Source organism: Capricornis sumatraensis, chromosome 9, assembly GCF_032405125.1.
Source record: "Capricornis sumatraensis isolate serow.1 chromosome 9, serow.2, whole genome shotgun sequence".
NCBI lineage: Eukaryota > Metazoa > Chordata > Mammalia > Artiodactyla > Bovidae > Capricornis > Capricornis sumatraensis.
In genome coordinates this window covers 62,932,930-62,951,721 of record NC_091077.1, presented here as the reverse complement: position 1 = coordinate 62,951,721, position 18,792 = coordinate 62,932,930, and positions in this window count along the sequence as shown.

Here is an 18,792-nt window from a genome sequence, read left to right as displayed (position 1 = left end):
AAACAGAACTGCCATATGATACAGCAACTCTACCTCTGTGTATATGTTTGAAGGAAATAAAATCAATATCTCAAAGTGATATCTGCATCCTCATGTTCATTGCAGCATTAGTCACAACAGTCCTAGGACATGAAAACAACCTGTCTATCAACAGAAAAATAAAGAAAATGAAATATATGCAAAGTATAGAATATTATGCAACCTTTAAAAAGAAAATAATTCGGCAATATACAACAATATGGATTAGTTAAATAAACCAGACAGAGTAAGGTTAATATAAAGCAGACATATTAATATAATGTCTGGTTTATATAAAGATTAATTGCATTTATATGAAGTATCTAAAATAGTTAAATATATGGAATCAAAGAATGAAATTGTGGGAATTCCCTGTCAGTTCAGTGGTTAGGATTCCACGCTTTCACTGCTGAGGGCACAGGTTTAATCTCTGGTCAGGGAACTGGAATCCTGCAAGCTATGAGGTACAGCTCCTCCCCTCCCCCCCCCCCAAAAAAAAAGGAATGGTGGTTGTCAGGGTCTGGGGAGAGGGATAAATGAGGAGTTACTAGTCAACTTTAAAGTTTCAGTCAAGCAAGAAGAATAAACCCTAGAAATCTGCCATACAAAACGGTACCTGGTGCTGAAGCTGAAGCTGCAATACTCTGGTCACCTGATGCAAAGAGCTGACTCACTGGAAAACACCCTGATGCTGAGAAACATTGAAGGCAGGAGAAGAAGGGGGCAACAGAAGATGAGATGGTTGGATGGCATCACCAACTCAATGGACATGAGTTTGATCAAATTCTGGGAGATAGTGAGGGACAAAGAAGCCTGGCATGCAGCAGTCCATGGGGCTACAAAGAGTCAGACACAACTGAGTGAGTGAAAAACAACTCAGTAATAACATATTGTACATGTTAAAGCTCGTTAAGAGGGTAAATCTTATGTTATACATATAGACAGATGATAGATAGATAGAGTGAACAAGTATCCCAGGGAAAGGCCAGAATGGGTAAGCGTATGAGATGGTTGGGATAAATGCTGTGTGGGAAGATAATGACATCACACAAGGGGCAAAGGTCAATTGTAGAGAAACTTGCCTACTAGGTAAGGGGTTCGCAATACATCTGACAGATTAAAGTCATTGTGGGTTGAAGGATGACCTTGAAATTATTTAAGCGGAAAGAGGGATAACCATATTTAAATATACATTAACAGTTCTGTGGTTATTAGCAGTGAGAGGGAGGAAAGAAGGGTACTTTGAAACAAGGAGACCCTTAGGAAGCTTCTGCCTGATTGAAATCTAAGCATGATGGGCCTGAGTTACATTCAGAATAAGATAATAAATCACAGGCTATCAAGGAAGCAAGTACTAAGGAATTTAGTGAAAAACTGCATTGGGGGGATATACGGAATCAAGAATCTAAATGACTTCTGGATACAGCTTGGGTGTCTGGGTAAATGATGATACCATTCAGGGGAAAAGAAAGTGTGGGGAAAAGATGATGAGTCTGTTCTGAATGTTGCATCTGAGAGAGTTGTGAGATATCTAAGGGGAGCTATCTAGCAGACAAACAGAAACTAGGGTATGGCCGTTAGCACAAAAGGTGTGGTTCTGAGTTTTGTTACCAGAGCCATGAAATTATAATTGGTAGTTTCTCCCAAAGGCTTACCAAAGGTCACCCAGGGAGAGTGTTTTGGGTTTTTTTTTTTTTTTTTTTACTTTATTTTACTTTACAATACTGTATTGGTTTTAAAATTAGAAGAATAATGGGATCAGAGTGGGGCAAGAAGAGAAAAGAAATTTGTGAAGAGAGCCGACGATGCCACTTCTTTCTCAGACATGGAGAAAATTAAACTCCAATGCCCTACAGCATCCACGGTATGTAATGAGGCAACTTCTCTCCTGGATACCTAGGGTGGTACTAATTACGTATGTGACCTTGGGAGAATTGAGTAAATAGTTCCTAAGGCCATATTCTGTATTCTGTGTCTCAGGTAAGGATCCCTATTTAAGAAAGACTTCTGGGGAGATAGGAGAAAAATCCGGAAACAGCAGTGCTAGAGAAACCAAGGGATATGGTCAACAGTAAATGCCACCAAGAGGTTGAGAAGGAAAAAGACCAAAGTATCCATAGGACCTGGAAAGATGTCATTATCAGTTAAGAGGAACAATTTAAGTGTGTGTGGAGGGAGAGGAGAGAGCATGATATTGGTAGAGGAGCAATTGGGTTCTCATGAACAAGCTGTGATAAAAATGTTGAAAACCAGTGTCTACTTTTGAAGAAAATTGGCCATTAAGGGGAGGAAACAAATCAAACTGCAGCTCATGGGGAATATAGGATTGATGATATTTATACACTAAAGAAAAATCACAAGTATTATGGAGGCAGCAATTGAGGATAAGACCACAAAGTGTTTACCAGGAAGAATAAAGTTTATAAGAGAGTGATGAAGGTTGGTACTGAAAGGCAGGCAAGGATATCACCCTTGCCCAGGAGAAAGAATTTCTCTTCTCTGAGGCAAGGAGGAAGGAAGAAAGTTATATGGAATGAGATAAGCTTGTAGATATCAAGAAAGGCAATATGATTTGGAACATGTGGAAGGGTAACTAAGCTGCATGGAGGATTCACCTGAGACTGGAAAACTCTAGAAACAGACACTACATTATATTCTACATTGTCAACATTTGCTTGCATGGAGTTCATGCAACCATTAATACTCTCTCAGCCTATCCTTCTAGGATCAAAGACATGCATTTGCAGAAAAGCTGGCCAAATTTAAGGCAACTTTGCTTGGCTATGAAAGAAGTTGTTCCAAAATGACTTTTAATGAAGCCTAAACTTTCTAACTTAGCCTCATCAGCATCGTTCTCTATCTTCCTTACCTAATAAGCCTAGGATAAATGGTTCCTCTTCAGTTAGTATTCTCAAATGCACACTATTTGGGAATATTAGCCCTTCACCAGTTAGCCACGCAAACGCTAAGGCATTGATGTATTATTTATATTGCTATCAAATGCAATAGGACCCTGAGTTCAGAAGATTCAGTAACTATTCAACTACATGCTTATCTCTCGTTATAACTTGACTCTCAAGCAGCCTTAAGATGAAGCTGTTGTTCGGACTAAAACGGAGCGGGAAATATTTCTCCTACCTCTGGTATTGGTCTGAAAATGTCTGTCCTTGAATTCACAGTATTTAGCGCACTGAGACTTAAATGGAGAAATTTGGTATTCAGTCAACCAATATGTTGATTGAAACAACTCATTATCTGTCCACCACATGCCACGTTCCACACTAGGAATTCAGCCTGCACCCATATATCACACAGACATGGCCTCTCCTACTGTGAACACTGCAGTCTAATGTGAAGAAAGTCCATCTTCCTGATGATCAGTCACTAGTGAGGGGCCATCAAGACAAAAAGAGGGTCTCCACTGGGAAGTTGACGTGAATAAGAAAAATTATACCTGAACTGGCACTGGGAGCTAAAACTGATGGTCTTAAATTCCCTTACCACATTTTTGTCAGTATAAGTCATGATTATTAGATGACCTGATGGCTACAAAGGATTTCTTCTTCCTTCCCATCTTTGTATCAAGCTGAAGAAAGAAGTCTAAGCCATGGGTTTGAATGATATACCCTTATATACTTTTCAGGAGAATAGCATATAAGAAACTAAGAAACCTAGACTCCCACTAATTTTAAAAAGACATAGAGACCAGTTTAATTCCCTTTTGGTGCTTGAATCTTCCATAATATTCTCACCAGGTAGTCATCCAGCCTCTGATTAAATACTTCCTATAATAGGGAACTCACTACTTTAGGATCACCTACCTGATCTTAAAAATCACTGCTTTATGTTTGAATGAAATTCTTCTGTCTTTCTGTGGCTTCTGTCCCAATTAACCCCTAATCTTAAAGGACAGAGAAACTTTAGCTATACATGACAAGCTAATAGGATTTGTGAGTAGGTGATGTCATTTACAAAAATCACCAGCACCGTTCTTAATCCTGGGTTTACTTAACACATTTCCAGAAGAAGTGGACTGCATTCCCACTGCTACCACTGGGGGAGGAAGGGACATGCCATGTGCGTATGTGCTGAAGATCAGTCACCTACAAAGGGAAGTCTGGGAATCAGAGCCAGTCTAAGAGAAAAGAATGGGTGGTTCTCATCAGCCTGACAAGGAGACATTCTTGGTTTGTCTTGAGCCCAGCTCTCTCAATCTCTGCTCTCTCTTCCTCCCTATATTTGGTTCCTCATTCAATCAGCCATTACATGCTGATGGTCTGCCTCTTCCATAAGTACTATGGTGAGTGCTCAGGACAATGTCCTTCACCTCTGTCTTCTGACCTGTGCAGGCAGACAGATCTCAAGATTCAGGTTTGAAGAGGAAGACGTACAAGTTCCCTCTAGACCCTGGACTCCTGTGTACTCTCACCGTTTGCTAGTGCTCCTCACTGAGGTAGAACGATGCCTGTTTTCCACTCGCCACAGTCCCTTGTCACGACTCCCCTGGGACCCATGAGGAATGAAGGGTATGGTTAGAACACAGTGTAGACATCCCTGCATCCCCTAAGCAAACTCCAAGTGAGAATACTCCAAATCTGTGTTCTTTCTTAACCAAATGCTTTCTTACTGGGAGCCTTTATTATCAGAATATTCACTGCAATCTCTCACACTCCAATTTTTCCTCAGCCCAGCTTCTTACAGGTTTGTATCTAGAGGACAAGCAAACAGAATTCTCACTGAAAGCTCCACGAGCCACTGGGAGACAAAGCAACATAAAAGGTGCATTTTCCCCTACTTTGCCCCCAAATCCCACACAGGGACAGCTCCTTAGATCCTTGCTACATTCACTACACTGGTGGATGAATCTACTGCTGCTGCTGCTGCTGCTGCTGCTAAGTCGCTTCAGTCGTGTCCGACTCTGTGCGACCCCATAGACGGCAGCCCACCAGGCTCCCCCGTCCCTGGGATTCTCCAGGCAAGAACACTGGAGTGGGTTGCCATTTCCTTCTCCGGACAAATCTACTAACAAAGCAGAACTGACTAACAGAAGTAAGACTTGATTCCACGGTCCCGGGGTCTGACGGGGCACAGTGGGAGCAGTGCCAGCACAGGGCTCCCTTGCAGGCCACAGGGGTCTGAGGAAACACCAGTGCTTGGCAGGGGCTGGCTCGCCTCTGGGCACTGGGGAAACTGGTGAAGCAACTAGCCCCAACCAGTGACAGCGGAGCATCAGCTATGGACATCGCAGAGCGTCCACAAGGGGGAGATGGCAGATGTCAGGAAGTGGCTGACCAGATTTATTTGCTAGCACATATGGGAGTCTCCCTGGGGGTCCTCTGAAATAGCGTGAAGGGCCTTGCTGGGAGCTAGAGACACTGCATTAGCAGGTACGGATGAAAGGCATTGGCAATATGGGCTGTTACCAAGAGCGCTTCATTCCGAAGAGGGGGTGAAGGGGTTTGGGGAAACCAAGATGATAGATTCAACAGAATCATAGAATACAAGGGGGCAGGGACAAGAACACGGAGATCACCGAGCATGAAATATTTACTGCTTAGATGGGCAAACTGAAACCCAGAAACACGGAAGGACAGAAGCAAGATCACATAGCTGAGGAGGAAGCAGGACAAGGACTAGGCTCTCATCTAGCACATAGCCCTTCCCTGTTCCTGTGCAGGTCCTTGTCTCTAATGAGACTAACCTGTACTGTTCTTGGTGGTAAGAATGCTGGGCCTGGTATCCTCAGAAGCAGACTATACATATGCGGATTGATGACTTCGCGAAGCTGACCGTCCATCTCGGCATCTGCATTTTTAGCAGAAGAAAAAGGGAGAGGGGGGAGAACGAAGGTCAGGGAGATGCTGAGCTGGGCCAGGCTTGCTGAACCTGGAGCCTTCTTCATGCCCCATCAGGGCCTGCTCCCTGTCCTCCACCCATGGGGGTTCTAGCAGTACAGGAGGAGATGGGCCACAGGGTTTCACGTGCAACATGTGTAGAATATGTCGTACTTCTTTTGGTTTCCACAGTTCATTTGAGATCTGTATGTTTCTGATGGCTCTGAAGGTAAAGAATCTGCCTGCAATGCAAGATACCTGGGTTCAATTCCTGAGTCGGGGAGATCCCTTGGAGAAGGGAATGTCTGCCCATTCCAGTAGGCTTGCCTGGAGAATCCCGTGGACAGAGGAGCCTGGTGGGCTATGGTCCATGGGGTTGTGAAGAGCTGAACAGGACTGAGTGACTAAGCACAAGCACATGTTCCTGACAGACCAAGGAAGAAGGGAGGGAGATTCTGAGCTCTGTAGTGCGAATGTCTGGGAGGCCGGCAGTAAAAAGGTGAATGATAGGGGACTTCACTGGTGGTCCAGTGGTTATGACTTCACTTTCCAATGCAGGGGGTGCAAGCTCGACCCCTGGTCTGGGAGCTAAGATCCCACATGCCCCTACAGACCAAAACACCAGAACATAAAACAAAAGAGGTGATGTGGTAACAAATTCAATAAAGACTTAAAGAAAAAAAAATAAGCAAGTGATAATGCTTTCCACAAACAGCCACTAGCAAGCCTGAGCCGCCACAATCCCAGTGCCTGCCACAACCAGCTTGACATAACTTGCCCGTGCAGCCAGCTTCCTGCATCCCTCAGCACCAAGCCACTGAAGATGCTTCACCCCAGAGACTGTTGCCTGGTCCCAAGCCAGAGCCTGACTACCTTCCTCCTCCTCGCCATCAAGGGTAGGAAGCACCTGCTGAGATGAGAGGAAATGAGTTAAACTGCACTGGTCTATCACCTCTACAGAACAACACCCTGGATATGGTGACATCTGAATTCCCTACCTTTCATCTCCCAGGGTTATGTCCTTCCCTTTACTCCCAGGAATTATATATCCTGCATTATATACCCTTGCCAGGTCAGGGGCTCTGTTTCTCTGGTTTGCTCCCCAGCAGGCCTGCAACCCCTCACTCCCCTCCATGGCAGCCAAGAACCATTCACAATATCAGCTTTCATTTGACACCTACAATAGGCCAGGCATGCCCTTGCTCAGGGCTTGACTTATACTGCCTTCTTTAACTCTCACAATAAATTCATGGCATAGATACTGTTGTTAAGATGCTTGCTTTGCAAAAAAAATAAATAAAATAAAATAAGGCTTATTGTCACACAGAAAGAGTGTGATCCAAAAATAAAGCTGTTGGGTAGAGTCCATGTATTTAAGCACCTTTTTATTATACACTTAGCCTGCGTGCTCAGTCATATCCGACTCTTTGAGACCCCATGGGCTGTAGCCCACCAGGCTCCTCTGTCCATGGGATGCTCCAGGCAGGAACACTGGAGCAAGTAGCCATGCCCTTCTCCAGGTCTGCATTTTAACCAGGACCACCAAATTTGAGTTAGCAGTGGTATACTGCCCTAAAGGGTTTTTCTAGCCTCTTGAATTCATCTACTTGAATTATCTCAGCCCCTTAATTTAATTAAGGTGCTGGACCAGGACCCATTTCTTTCCGCAGAAACAATTATCCCACCTTTGTGGTAACCATACTAGTCTGTGCAACATTTGGTACTGCTCTTGCATATTTTCCTGCTCGGTCCTCAAGTTGACCCTGTACTGGAGACGAGGCAAGGATTAGTCTAATCTCATAGATGAGCAAAGGAGGGCTCAGCAAGGTGAAGGTGAACAGGGTCACAGAGCTCATGAGCTACACAGCCAAGACCAGAAGATTCTCTACCAGAGCTTCTCTCCATCACATCCAGGTTACATTCAAGGACCTCGCCTAGGAATAAAACAAGCCAGTCACTCCACAAATGGATTTTAACCAAGCGACTGCTTGACAACAGCTAACAAAGGCCTTTCTATTTTTTTTTCTCTCAAGTCACGGAGAATCAATGAGGACACCAGTGGGGTGAAGTGTTGCTGTCCCATTTGCCCCAGCCTCCACCCAGGGAGGTGGAGCAGACAGAGATGCAAGGGCTGCTCTACTGTAAACAAAGCCATTTACAAGATGTCCTTAGAGGGAGGGAAGAACCACAATGCCTCCATTTAAAAGGAGATGTAAACAGCTGTCTAGCCTTTTGAAAACACTCCCCGTTGGGAACAGAGATGGTAGGGAGAAAATGCAACAAAAGGAAAGAACATTTAAATGAACAGGAGGCAGCTGTTCTAGGACAGGACGCGAGGATGTCCGTTAAAAGAGTTTCAGATCCCTTAGTGGCTTCCTTATGCCTAAAAAGTAAAGCTCAGATGTGATGGCTAGTTTCAAGAATCTCCCTTTCTCCATCATAAGCTGCCTTTCCAGTTTTCTTTCTCACTACTCACCTGCATGTTCTCTAACCTCCAACCAAAATGAACTATTCCCCATGCATACTCTAAGCCAAGGGGTTCATATTCAGATGCCTAAAAGATCCAGCCAGAAAAGCAATGGAATAAAGTCAGCTGGAAAAAAACAATATACCAGGCATAGTTTTAATGACTACTGACCTTTAGAAAAACAGTAGAGTGATGAGGCCTGATGCGAAGAACTGATCCCTTACAAAAGACTCTGATACTGGGGGAAATTGAAGGCAGGAGGAGAAGGGGATGACAGAGGATGAGATGGTTGGATGGCATCACTGACTCTATGGACGTGAATTTGAACAATCTCCAGGAGTTGGCGATGGACAGGGAAGCCTGGCATGCTGCAGTCCATGGGGTCGCAAAGAGTCAGACACGACTGGGTAACTGAACTGAACTGAATTGATGAGGCCTGAGGCAAACTGGAATGTTTCTGACCCAACAGGGGTAGAAATTTCCTAGCTCCAGTCAATCAAGGCCCAGCTGATAACCTAACTCTACACCTCAAGGAATAAAAAACAAAGAACAAAGCCAAAAGTTAGCAGAAGGAAGGAAATTACATAGATCAAGAGGATAAAACAATGAAAGACAGACTGAGAAGACAATAGCAAAGGTCAATGAATCTAAGAGCTGACTTTTAAAAAAAATAGACCTTAATGGCTTCCCAGAAAGATGACTCAAATAAAACTAGAAAAAAGGAGATATTATAACTGATAGATAAAAATACAAAATCATAAGAGACTACCATACAGTTATATGCCAACAAATTGGACAACAAAGAAAAAATGGATTAATTCCCATAAATATACAGTCTACCAAGACTGAACCATAAAGAAATACAAAATTTGAATAGATCAATTACAGTAAGAAGATCGGATCATGAATCAAAAACTCCAGAAAAAACAAAGCCTAGGGCCAGATGGCTTCAGTAGTAAATTTAATCAAATATTTAAAAAATAATTATCAACGCTTCTCCAACTCTTCTGAAAAAACAGAAGAGGAGGCAGCACTTCCAAACACAATTTTCAAGGTCAGTACTACCATGATACCAAAACTAAACAAGGACACTGTAAGAAAAGAAAATTACAGGCCACTATCCCCAGTGAGGGCTTCCCTGGTGGTTCAGTGGAAAAGAATTTGCTTGCCAATGAAGAAGATGGTTCAACCCCTGGTATGGGGAGATCCTGTGGAAAAGGAAATAGTAACCCATTCCAATATTCTTCCCTGGAGAACCCCATGGACAGGGGAGCCTGGAGGGCTATAGTCCATGGGGTCGCAAAGCGTTGGACATGACTTAGTGACTGAATAACAATCCCCAATGAACATATATGTAAAAATCCTCAACAAAATATTAACAGACTGAATCCAATAGTACATTAGAAGGAGTACACAACATGATCAAGAGAGATTTATTCCAGGGACACAGGATGGTCCAACATTCGAACATCAATAAATGTGATATACCACCTCATCAAAAAAAGATAATAACTATACAATGATCATAAAAGATACAGAAAAATCATTTGACAAAACTCAACATCCTTTCATAATAAAAACTCTAAACAAATTGGCTATAGAGTGAATGTACCTCAACACAACAAATGCCATATATGACAAATCCATAGCTATTAATAATATCACTCTCACAGTGAAAAACTGAAAACTTTTCTTCTTAGAAAAGAAGAGTAGAACCAGATGCCCACTCTTGCCACTTTTATTCAACAGATAACTGGAAATGTAGCCAGAGCAACTAGGCAAGGGAAAGAAATAAAAAGCATCCAAACTGGAATGGAAAAAATAAAATTGTCTCTATTTGCAATTAACATGATATTACCCTATAGAATAAAAGATGCTACTCCTTGGAAGAAAAGTTATGACCAACCTAGAGAGTATATTCAAAAGCAGAGACATTACTTTGCCGACTAAGGTCCACCTAGTCAAGGCTATGGTTTTTCCTGTGGTCATGAATGGATGTGTGAGTTGGACTGTGAAGAAGGCTGAGTGCTGAAGAGTTGATGCATTTGAACTGTGGTGTTGGAGAACACTCTTGAGGGTCCCTTGGACTGCAAGGAGATCCAACCAGTCCATTCTGAAGGAGATCAGCCCTGGGATTTCTTTGGAAGGAATGATGCTAAAGCTGAAGCTCCAGTGCTTTGGACACCTCATGAGAAGAGTTGACTCATTGGAAAAGACTCTGATGCTGGGAGAGATTGGGGGCAGGAGGAGAAGGGGACGACCCAGGATGAGATGGCTGGATGGCATCACGGACTCGATGGACATGAGTCTGAGGGAACTCCAGGAGATGGTGATGGACAGGGAGGCCTGGCATGCTGCGATTCATGGGGTCGCAAAGAGTCGGACACAACTGAGCGACTGAACTGAACTGAACTGAACCCTATAGAAGATACTAAAAATTATACCAAAAAAAGTTATAGCTAATAAACAATTTCAGTAAAGTTGCAACATACAAAATCGATATATAAAAATCAGTTGAATTTCTACATACTAATAACAAATCATCAAAAAGAGAAGATTAGAAAAAAAACCCACTTACAATAGCATCAAAAAGAATAAAATTTATAGGAATAAATTTAACAAAGGAGGTTAGAAATCTGTACACTGAAAACTATAGACACTGATGAAAGAAATTGATGAAGACATAAATAAATGAAAAGATATTTCATGCTCATTGATTAGAACTGATATCGTTTAAATGTGCATACTACTCAGAGTAATCTACAGATTTGGGATTACATCTACAGTGTAATCCCTATAAAAATCCCAATGACATTTTTCACATAAAGAAAAAAAGACAATCCTAAAATATGTATGTAACTATAAAAGACCCTGTGTAGTCAAAAAATCTTGAGAAAGGACAAATTTGGAGGCACCACAACTCTTGATATCAAACTGTACTAAAAGTTGTAGTCATCAAAATAGTCACAGCCTGGAATTAAGATTGCTGGGGAATATATCAACAACCTCAAGATATGTAGATGATATCACTCTAATGGCAGAAAGCAAAGAGGAACTGGAGAGCCTCTTGATGATGGTGAAAGAGCAGAGTTAAAAAGGTGACTTAAAACTCAACATTCAAAAAACTAAGATCATGGCATCCAGTCCTACCACTTCATGACAAATAGAAAGGAAAAAAATAGAAGCAGTGACAGATTTTCTTTTCTTGCATTCCAAAATCACTGCAGATAGTGACTGCAGTCATGAAGTGAGAAGACACTTGCTTCTTGGAAGGAAAGCTATGACAAACCTAGACAGCATACTAAAAAGCAAAGAGATCACTTTGCTGACAAAGGACTGTATAGTCAAAGCTATGGTTTTTCCAGTAGTCATGTACAGATGTGAGACTTGGACCATAAAAACGGCTGAGTTATGGTACTGGAGAAGACTCTCAAGAGTCCCTGGGACTGCAAGGAAATCAAACCAGTCAATCCTAAAGAAAATCAACCCTAAATATTCATTGTAAGGACTGATGCTAAAGCTGAAGCTCCAATACTTTGACCACCTGATGCAAAGAGCCAACTCATTGGAAAAGACCTGAATACTGGGTAAAACTGAAGGCAAAAGAAGAGGGCAGCAGGATATGAAATGGTTAGATAGCATTATGGACTCAATGGACATGAACTTGAACAAACTTTGGGAGATAGTGGAAGACAGGGAAGCCTGGTGTGCTGCAGTCCATGGGGTTGCAAAGAGTCAGTGACTACTACTGACTAGTTCAGTCACTACTTAGTGACTGAGCAGCAACAATCAAAACAGCATAGTATTGGCATAAAAACAGACACAGAGATTAATGGAACAAAATGGTCCTCAGAAATAAGCCCATATGGTCAATTGTATATGACAAAGGAGCTAAGAATATACAATAGGGAACAGACAGTCTCCTTAATAATTGGTTTTGGGAAAATTAGATAACTTCATTTAAAAAAAGACCCCTATCTTACACCATACACAAAAATCACCTCAAAATGGATTAAAGATTTGACTGTAAGGCTTGAATGAAGCCATGAAACTCCTAGAAGAAAATAGAGAGAGTAAGTACCTTGATATCAGTAATGGTAATACTTTTGGATATGACTCCAAATCAAAGTCAACACAAGCAAATGTAAACAAATGGGACTACAACAAACTATATCCAAAATATATAAAGAACTCAGATAACTCAATAGCAAAAAAAAAGAACATCTGATTTTAAAATGAGCAGCGGAACTGAATAGACATTTTTACAAAGAAGACATACAGACAGCCAAACAGCCAACAGGTACATAGAAAGGTGCTGTCACTAACCATCAGGAAAGTGTAAATCAAAACCTGTTAGAATGGCTATTATCACCTCACACCTGTTAGAATGGCTATTATCAAAAAGACTAAAAGATAAGCAAGCGTTTGAGAGGATGTAAAGAAAAGAGAACCCTTGCACACTGTTGGTGGGAATGTAAATTGGTATAGCCATTATGGGAAAATAGTATGGAAGGTCCTCAAAAAATTAAAAATAGAGCTATCATATGATCCAGTAATCCTAGTTCTGGGTATAATCCAAAGGAAATGAAAACAGGATCTTGTAGAGATATATTTATTCCCACATTCAACGCAGCATTATTCACAGTAGCCAAGATACGGAAACAACCTACATGCCCATCAATAGATGAATGGATGAAGAAGACATGGTATATACGTATGTATGCAGATACAAACACACAAGCACGTACAATGGAATACTCTTAAGCTTTGAGAAAAGAGAACATCCTGCCAATTTTTGGCAACATAAATGGGCCTTGAGGGCATTATAGTAAACTTAAGTCAGAGAAAAACAAATATTGTATGATTTCATTTATAGGCAGAATCTAAAAAAGCCAAACTTATACAAACAGAGACAAGAATGGTGGTTACCAAGGCTCAGTTCAGTTCAGTTCAGTCGCTCAGTCGTGTCCAACTCTTTGGGACCCCATGAATCGCAGCATGCCAGGCCTCCCTGTCCATCACCATCTCCCGGAGTTCACTCAGACTCACGTCCATTGCGTCCGTGATGCCATCCAGCCATCTCATCCTCAGTCGTTCCCTTCTCCTCCTGCCCCCAATCTCTCCCAGCATCAGAGTCTTTTCCAATAAGTCAACTCTTCCCATGAGGTGTCCAAAGCACTGGAGCTTTGGCTTTAGCATCATTCCTTCCAAAGAAATCCCAGGGCTGATCTCCTTCAGAATGGACTGGTTGGATCTCCTTGCAGTCCAAGGGACCCTCAAGAGTCTTCTCCGACACCACAGTTCAAATGCATCAATTCTTCGGTGCTCAGCCTTCTTCACAGTCCAACTCTCACATCCATACATGACCACAGGAAAAACCATAGCCTTAACTAGGTGGACCTTAGTCGGCAAAGTAGTGTCTCTGCTTCCGAATATGCTATCTAGGTTGGTCATAACTTTTCTTCCAAGGAGTAAGCGTCTTTTAATTTCATGGCTGCAGTCACCATCTGCAGTGATTTTGGAGCCCAAAAAAATAAAGTCTGACATTGTTTCTACTGTTTCCCCATCTATTTCCCATGAAATTATGGGACCAGATGCCATGATCTTCGTTTTCTGAATGTTGAGCTTTAAGCCAACTTTTTCACTCTCCTCTTTTACTTTCATCAAGAGGCTTTTTAGCTCCTCTTCACTTTCTGCCATAAGGGTGGTGTCATCTGCATATCTGAGGTTATTGATATTTCCCCCGGCAATCTTGATTCCAGCTTGTGCTTCTTCCAGCCCAGCGTTTCTCATGATGTCCTCTGCATAGAAGTTAAATAAGCAGGGTGACAATATACAGCCTTGACGTACTCCTTTTCCTATTTGGAACAAGTCTGTTGTTCCATGTCCAGTTCTAACTGTTGCTTCTTGACCTGCATACAGATTCCTCAAGAGGCAGGTTAGGTGGTCTGGTATTCCCACCTGTTTCAGAATTTTCCAGTTTATTGTGATCCACACAGTCAAAGGCTTTGGCATAGTCAATAAAGCAGAAGTAGATGTTTTCTGTTTTTATTACCAAGGCTGGGAGGAGGTAAAAGGGCGACACTGGTCAAAGAGTACAAACTAGCAGTTATAACATAAAGAAGTTCTGGTGACCAAATATACCAACAAAATGATTATAGTTAATAACACTCTATTATATACTTGAAAACTGCCAAGAGACTCAGGCTTAAATATGCTCACTCGAAAAAAGAAATGGCAATTACGTGCCATGATACAGGTATCAACTAATGTGATGGTGGTAACCATTTGCAAAATGATTACAATTTTCAAACATATCACATCAACACATTGTACACCTCAAACTTACACCTTGTGATATGTCAATGAGATTTCAATTAATCTGGAAAAAACAATCATGGTCCAGGTTGACGTCTGGCTCAGGCTTGCCAGAACTTCTAAACGAAGAGAACTCAGCAATACAGATATCTATATGAAATATCCTGATGGTCAAATGTAAGTAATAATAATTTTTCAAACATGCTGTAGACAAAGAACACATTTCTGTGGGCCAAAGCTAGACTGACAATGGCTTGTTTTAAGCCTTTATTTTAACATCTTTACTCCTTTACTACTTCACACCTGCTATATAAAATAGTCTCTCCTTCTCCACTGCCTATTAAAAGCCTATCCATTCATAACCTGAGAAAGTAGTACAACACCAAGAAAGACATCTCATTTTTTTAAATGGCATTAAAAAAATAGTAATATTAGAGAAGAACCCTTCCACACTGTTGGCAAGAATGTAAGTTGTCATAGCCACTATGCAAAACAGAATGGATGCTCCTGAGAAAACCAAAAATATGCATACCATATGATCCCACTCCTGTGCATACCTGGACAGAACTACAATTAAAAAAAAAAAAAGGTACACGCATCCATATGTTCATAGCAGCACTATTCACAATAGCCAAGACATGGAAACAATCTTAGGGCTTATCAACAGATAAATGGATAAAGAAGATGTGGTGCAATGGAATACTACTCAGCCACAAAAAAAGAATGAAATAATGCCATTGGCGGCAGCAACATGGATGCAACTAGAGATTATCATATCAAGTGAAGTAAGTCAGAAAGAGACAAGTACCACATTATGCCACTAACATGTGGAATCTAAAATATGGCACAAATGAATCTATTGGCAAAACAGAAACAGACTCGCAGACACAGAAATCAGACTTGTGGTTAACATGGTGGTGGGGGGCGCCAGGGAGCAGGAGGGAGGGACCAGGAGTTTGAGGTTAGTAGATACAAACTATTTCATGTAAGATGGATGGACAACAAAGTCCTACTTATACAGCACAGGGAACTATATTCAAGACCCATAGATAAACCATATTGGAAAAGAATATAAAATATATATACACACACAAAACTCAGTCGCTTTACTGTACAGAAGAAATTAACATAACATTGTAAATCAACTATACTTCAATAAACAGATGAATGTTGAAAGTATGTTAGGGAAAAGTGGTATAAAACTTGCAAAACCAGGTCTAGTGAGTATGAGAGGTCTAACACTCCCTCTCAGGCTAACATCACGAGAGATAAATTAGCCACTGGGGAGAAGGTGAGATGGCAGCCTGTATAATACAGACAGGCAGCAGGGCTCTGTGTCAGGGGTTCTGTCACTTGCAAGTGTGATACCCTAAGCAAATTACTTCACTCTCTGAGATCTGTTTCCCTCATCTGAAAAAAGAGGACTGATGGTGTCTACCTGCCTACCTCCAAAGTTACTGCAAGAATCGTACATATACACAATGGAGTATTACTCAGCCGTTAAAAAGAATTCATTTGAATCAGTTCTGATGAGATGGATGAAACTGGAGCCGATTATCCAGAGTGAAGTAAGCCAGAAAGAAAAACACCAATACAGTATACTAACACATATATACGGAATTTAGAAAGATGGCAATGACGACCCTGTATGCAAGACAGGAAAAAAGACACAGCTGTGTATAACGGACTTTTGGACTCAGAGGGAGAGGGAGAGGGTGGGATGATTTGGGAGAATGGCATTCTATCATGTATACTATCATGTAAGAATCGAATCGCCAGTCTATGTCTGACGCAGGATACAGCATGCTTGGGGCTGGTGCATGGGGATGACCCACAGAGATGTTATGGGGAGGGAGGTGGGAGGGGGGTTCATGTTTGGGAACACATGTAAGAATTAAAGATTTTAAAATTAAAATATATATATATATATATAATAATAATAAAAGAAAAAAAAGAAAGTATATTAACATGCTTTCAGAACTGAAAGATGATACAAAAATGTAAGGAATTATTACTAATGTAATATTTTGACATTAATAAAAATTGAAAGAATAAAAACTTACAGTGCCTTTTAAAGTGTAAGCCTACTAACCATTTCCAGAACTTAGAAAATAAAATAAATTTTTTTAAAGGGCATGCACCTCGGGGCCAGAAACTCTACTGCTAAAAAACCAGCCTGAGGAAATAAATAATGTGTGATTGCATTATTTAGCTGCAACTATGTTTTTTGTAGTATTGTTTGTACAGGCAACAAACAAACCGAAAAAACAAACAGGAAACACTGCAGATGTTCAACCACAGAAGCTTGGCTAACATACTATTGGCTCTCCAAGAGTCAAATACCCAGTAACCATTAAAAAGTCTAAGCTCACGTGTTGTGAAGTATAAAATATATTTTCCTGCTGTCTCAACATTCCCACAAACAGGCTATGAGTATGGTACCCAGACAAGCAAGCACGCCAGAGTGAGAAGGCTGCCCCCTGCCACTGGTCCCTTTTTGTCCTCTCCTGACTGCGATCTGTGTCAGTCACTCAGTCCTGTCCGACTCTTTGGTACCCATGGACTGTAGCCCACCAGGCTCCTCTGTCCATGGAATTCTCCAGGCAAGAAAACTGGAGTGGGTTGCCATTTCCTGCTCCAGGGGATCTTGCCAACCCAGGGGCTGAATCTGCATTGAACAGTGTGGGTCTCCTTCATTGTAGGCAGACTCTTTTCTGTCTGAGCCACTAGGGAAGTTTGATTGTGATCCAGTGACGTTCTAACACTCCTATGAAATCCCCTCATGCCTTTTGCTTGGATTCTCTACCCTGACCTCCAGTAAGGCACTGGCCCACGGCTCCTTGCTCTCTCTCTCAGCTCCCCACCTGCTTGGCGGAGCCCTCTTGCCCTGGCATTCCCGCATACATTACCTTCACTCTCGTGGTGCACCAGTGACTCTCCAGGACTTGTGAATAAAATCAACTTTGTTTTTCTATACCTCGCTGTGTCCCTTCTTGTGACCATCTTGTAAAAGAATACAAATGAAGACATTCAGTGGAGTGAAAAAATATTTTTAAATGTGTTTTGAAGTAAAAAGAAAAAAACTGGCTCTAGGGTAGCACAGTCCCATTTGTATAACTGTGTGTATACACTTGCATAATAAAATGTTCTAAAATTATGCAAATCCATGGTAACTAGTTAACTCAGCTGGTGGCTTCACAAGGGAATTTTGATTTTTCTTCCTTTTGTTTGCTGACTTTTTCTAAATTATCTAGAGATCATGTATAATTTTTGTAGTGCAAAGGAAAATATCCAAAATGGTTAACTACCCATCTTCAAAACAAAAAATCTTGCTTATCCTTCAAATAACATTTTAGGAACCACCTTCTCCCCAAGACTCAGAATTCCACCAGTTGGATGGCACACCTCTGTCACTGAACCTCCATTTCACTAAGGATTTCTCCAAGGAAATGTTATTAGAGTTACTTTTAGATTGTCTTATCCCTTCATTTAATCACCTTGGAGACAGGAACCATGCCTAGGAAAAATCCTTGTATATAATAGACCATAAATTTTATAGAACTGATTAATTTAAAGTAAAATTAACTCTTCAGAAAGACACACTATGTCTTTGACTAAATAGATCAACATCATCATCACCATGCTAATAACCAACATTTATTGTATACTTACTATATCCCAGACACATATCTGTTTTCAACAAGACAACACAATATGAAACTATCATTATTGCGCCCATTTTTAGTTGAAGAAACTCAGTCTCAGAGAGGTCAAGTAACTTGCTAAGGGAGCAAAGCTTAATAAACAGTGGATCTGATATTTGAACCCGTGCCTCTCTGGCTTTGCAGTCCTAAGTCTTATGTGTCTGTGTATTAGTTGCTCAGTTGTGCCCGACTCTTTGTGACCCCCATGGACTTTTGGCCTCTGTCCATGGAATTCTCCAGGCAAGAATACTGGAGTGGGTTGCCATTTCCTTCTCCAGGGGATCTTCCCAACCCAGGGATCAAACCCAGGTCTTCTGCATTGCAGGCAGATTCTTTACCATCTGAGCCACCAGGGAAGCCCTAAGTCTAAGACTCACATGTTATCCTGCCTTAAACATGATGGGGAACCTAAAGTGGTCACCCCCATGTGGTCAGGTTACAAGCTAATAAA